The 5000-nt window shown below is 43.3% G+C and overlaps 2 non-coding genes across 2 annotated transcripts in view; both read right to left on the bottom strand.

The window, feature by feature from the left end:
- LOC123719114 overlaps nucleotides 1-26 on the bottom strand; it is a 157-nt gene extending 131 nt beyond the window's left edge. Inside the window, exon 1 of the ribosomal RNA XR_006755179.1 lies at nucleotides 1-26. This exon is cut by the window's left edge and continues 131 nt beyond it. This is a non-coding gene — a ribosomal RNA (5.8S ribosomal RNA).
- A 352-nt stretch (nucleotides 27-378) lies between these two features.
- LOC123719118 lies at nucleotides 379-2284 on the bottom strand. Its single transcript, XR_006755182.1, has one exon. It is a non-coding gene; the product is annotated as a small subunit ribosomal RNA (ribosomal RNA).
- Nucleotides 2285-5000: the final 2716 nt, after the last annotated feature.

Genomic DNA, 5000 nt, shown 5'->3' with positions numbered 1-5000 from the left:
AGCCAAGTGATCCACCGTTCAGGGTAATCGTTTTGTTTTTGTGTGTGTTTTTGTATGAGAAAATATAAAAGGTGCGAAAAAATTAAACAAAAAAATTTGAAAATAATACTTATCATTAACGTGTACGACAAATGAAAAGAAAGAAAATCTCTTTTATTTGCGTGGTTGTACACAAAAATTATAAAATATTATTTCAAAGTATCAATAGGCGATAGCGAACGCTAATCAAAGCGTGTCGCAACGCACACGTCGCGAATCGACGAGAGAGAGTCAACCGTCTCGGATTCGATTTTGATTCGTATCATTCACGTGTTTTTGTATTTTTTTCTTTTTTTGCGAGTCTTTGACAACAACAAAACAAAAAGAAAAAACCAACGTTAATGATCCTTCCGCAGGTTCCCCTACGGAAACCTTGTTACGACTTTTACTTCCTCTAAATGATCAAGTTTGGTCAACTTCCCAGCAACGCCGACGGCCGTGAGGCCACCGCGTGTCGGTCCGAAGACCTCACTAAATCATTCAATCGGTAGTAGCGACGGGCGGTGTGTACAAAGGGCAGGGACGTAATCAACGCGAGCTTATGACTCGCGCTTACTAGGAATTCCTCGTTTATGGGGGATAATTGCAAACCCCAATCCCCAGCACGAAGGAGTTTCAACGGGTTGCCCGGGCCTCTAGGCCAGGGAGAACATGTTGATTCCTTCAGTGTAGCGCGCGTGCGGCCCAGGACATCTAAGGGCATCACAGACCTGTTATTGCTCAATCTCGTGCGGCTCGAAGCCGCCGGTCCCTCTAAGAAGAATTTTAATACGTCGCCAGTGAGTTGCGCTCCCCGAGAGTCGCGCACACCTTGAATGACGACGCCTATTTAGCAGGCTAGAGTCTCGTTCGTTACCGGAATTAACCAGACAAATCGCTCCACCAACTAAGAACGGCCATGCACCACCACCCACCGAATCAAGAAAGAGCTGTTAATCTGTCAATCCTTCCGGTGTCCGGGCCTGGTGAGATTTCCCGTGTTGAGTCAAATTAAGCCGCAGGCTCCACTCCTGGTGGTGCCCTTCCGTCAATTCCTTTAAGTTTCAGCTTTGCAACCATACTCCCCCCGGAGTCCAAAATCTTTGGTTTCCCGGAAGCTGCCCGCCGAGCCATTGTAGTAACGTCGGCGGATCGCTAGATGACATATTTACGGTTAGAACTAGGGCGGTATCTAATCGCCTTCGAACCTCTAACTTTCGTTCTTGATTGATGAAAACACCTTTGGCAAATGCTTTCGCTGATGTTCGTCTTGCGACGATCCAAGAATTTCACCTCTAACGTCGCAATACGAATGCCCCCAGTTATCCCTATTAATCATTACCTCGGAGTTCTGAAAACCAACAAAATAGAACCGAGATCATATTCTATTATTCCATGCACGAAATATTCAAGCGGCATTTTGAGCCCGCTTTGAGCACTCTAATTTGTTCAAAGTAAAATTGTCGGCCCACCTCGACACTCACCGAAGAGCACCGCGATAGGATTTTGATATTGAACCGGCGTTTTACCGCCGGCTCACCGACGATATGCTCCGCAGACGTGTCAGTATCACCGCGGATGCGGTGCACCGACAGCGCGGCGCACAAATGCAACTACGAGCTTTTTAACCGCAACAATTTTAGTATACGCTATTGGAGCTGGAATTACCGCGGCTGCTGGCACCAGACTTGCCCTCCAATTGTTCCTCGTTAAAATATTTAAAGTGTACTCATTCCGATTACGAGGCCTCGTAAGAGTCCCGTATCGTTATTTTTCGTCACTACCTCCCCGTGCCGGGAGTGGGTAATTTGCGCGCCTGCTGCCTTCCTTGGATGTGGTAGCCGTTTCTCAGGCTCCCTCTCCGGAATCGAACCCTGATTCCCCGTTACCCGTGACAACCATGGTAGTCGCAGAAACTACCATCGAAAGTTGATAAGGCAGACATTTGAAAGATGCGTCGCCGGTACTGGACCGTGCGATCGGCAAAAGTTATCCAGATTCATCAAAATTAACGACTTCGGACGCATGGCCCTCCGCCGATTGGTTTTGATCTAATAAAAGCACTCATCCCATCACTGGTCAGAGTTCTGATTGCATGTATTAGCTCTAGAATTACCACAGTTATCCAAGTAACTGAGTAAGATCTAAGGAACCAAAACTGATATATTGAGCCATTCGCGGTATCGCCTTAATACGGCTTGCACTGAGACATGCATGGCTTAATCTTTGAGACAAGCATATAACTACTGGCAGGATCAACCAGGGAGCTGCTTACGCAAACGACACGCCTACACCGCGGTCACGCGGCTTCGGCGAGCCGCTGGCTCGGCGGCGTCGAGGGGCGCGCGCTTGCGCGCGCGCCTTCTCGACACGCGTGAACGTAACGCGTCGAATTTGCACGCGACGCGACGTTCGCGCTTCATATCGATAGACTAACTTTGACCGGTCTACGAGCGGCCGTCCCGTCACGATCTCGCAACGAGGTGATGTACAACGATGCTCGACCACTGTGAGGGACATAAAACTGCAACGAACACGACCCCGCGGGCGGGAATCGATGTTGTGACAATTTGAAAATTGAACATTCATCTAAACGCAACTTCTCAATTTTTATTCAATACGTTATTGTAAACATATTAAAACTCGGCTGGCAATTACATGCGCACACACACGCATGATTCGCACTAGATACGATCAACGCCCGGAGCTTGAGGGATAAATTCCAACACGACGCTGCGCACACCGTTTCGACGATGGGCGCGTGTGCGTCCTCTTTTATACATTCTTTCCATATACGGTCGCCGTGGCGACCGCGCACGTGTCGAACACGCTAGGCGCCCTGCGTTGAGGTGTGCCTAGAAGCGTATTCTTTTAACATCACAGATAACACCGGGGGAGACGGTCCCAAATCTTGGTCGATTGGTAACATCACCATACGGTCTGCGAACGCGGTGCTATAATATAATTTTATATTATATTATATAAAATATGAGGAGGAGTAGTATGTATATTCTTTGTTATTTTGTGTTGACACAAGAGAGATATATAAAATGTACTATACACCACACACACAGAGAGAGAGAGAGCTGGGAAAGATCTCGGCGGTCTCGCATTCGAAATACGAATTTGATATAATTTCCTCCGAAAATCCATACCCATATCTATATCATCCATGCGCGAATATATGTATATAATATTCTCACACTTCGCACAAACACAAAAACAAAAACAAGAACACATTCTCTCTCGTCCGTCGTTCGTCTATATAATAGACACGAACGACGCGCGGCAACGAGAACGAGTCGACGCTGTGCGCACGACTGTTTCGCTCCACATCTATACCGAGAGCAATAGTCCGCGTCGGCATTGGAGCGGACGTCGAATGTTTCTCGTAGAGCGAGCGAGAGAGAGACGATTTTTCATTTTATTATGTATGTGTATTGGCGTGCAGTAGTAGCACGTAGTAGTACTAGTAGTAGTAGTAAAAAAATATTATTATTTATTTTATTGACTGATATGATTTTGTTTGTTTTCTTTTTTTTGCATAGACATTTGTATTGATAGATATGTTTCTCGTTGAAGCTCGCAGCACACGCTCAGAGAAATGGCAATGTGGGTTTATTTGAAGAAAAAAAAAACAATTAATTTATTAATAATATGTATGTATGTATGTATGTATGTATGTATGTATAATAATGAATTATAATAATTATTCCGATGCAACGTCAGAGGAAAATGTTTCTCGTACAGGTGCGGCGCGCGACGGCCGGCCGCTCGACAGTTTCGCGCCGAATGTTTCTCGTTGAAGCTCGCAGCACACGCTCAGAGAAATGGCAATGTGGGTTTATTTGAAGAAAAGAAAAAACAAAAAAAACAATTATATTTATTAATAATATGTATGTATGTATGTATGTATGTATGTATGTATAATAATGAATTATAATAATTATTCCGATGCAACGTCAGAGGAAAATGTTTCTCGTACAGGTGCGGCGCGCGACGGCCGGCCGCTCGACAGTTTCGCGCCGAATGTTTCTCGTTGAAGCTCGCAGCACACGCTCAGAGAAATGGCAATGTGGGTTTATTTGAAGAAAAGAAAAAAAAAAAAAAAAACAATTAATTTATTAATAATATGTATGTATGTATGTATGTATGTATGTATAATAATGAATTATAATAATTATTCCGATGCAACGTCAGAGGAAAATGTTTCTCGTACAGGTGCGGCGCGCGACGGCCGGCCGCTCGACAGTTTCGCGCCGAATGTTTCTCGTTGAAGCTCGCAGCACACGCTCAGAGAAATGGCAATGTGGGTTTATTTGAAGAAAAAAAAAACAATTAATTTATTAATAATATGTATGTATGTATGTATGTATGTATGTATGTATGTATGTATGTATAATAATGAATTATAATAATTATTCCGATACAATGTCAGAGGAAAATGTTTCTCGTACAAGATCGCCACGCGACGCGACAAGATGCCGTTGAACGGCACGATATCTACAACTCTGTCGATAGATATGTAGATAGTATCTACTCTGTCAAGTATATGTGTGTAACGTGTGGTGGTGTGTGGTGTGGGGTTTTGTTAGCGATAGCGATACGTTTCTAGTTAAAATTGAATATTTAAAAATAAAAACTCTTCTGGTAAGAAAAACTATTTATGGTTTATTATGGTGTGTCTAGTGCAACAACATCAACATTGTCATAATCATAATAATATAATTATTATTAGGGCTATAGGTTAACCTTCCAAATAGGGACCGTCGATTTAAATGTCGATATTTTTAATTATTCTAGATAGTACTCACTAAAAGAAACTTAAGTGCTTGCTTACTTACTTACTTAGTTGATTGAGTTTTTTTTTTTTTTTTTTAAACTTTTTCATACAAATTGATATATAAGACATATATGGCCGTTACCGACCGCCGACCAAAATCTATTTCATAAAACCGACATAAAATTGATGTCAAACGTCA

The sequence above is a fragment of the Pieris brassicae genome, unplaced genomic scaffold (genome assembly GCF_905147105.1).
Source record: "Pieris brassicae unplaced genomic scaffold, ilPieBrab1.1, whole genome shotgun sequence".
In the NCBI taxonomy this organism is placed as follows: Eukaryota; Metazoa; Arthropoda; class Insecta; order Lepidoptera; family Pieridae; genus Pieris; species Pieris brassicae.
The sequence above is the reverse complement of the archived record's forward strand: the minus strand, read 5'-3'. Positions and strand labels throughout refer to the sequence as shown.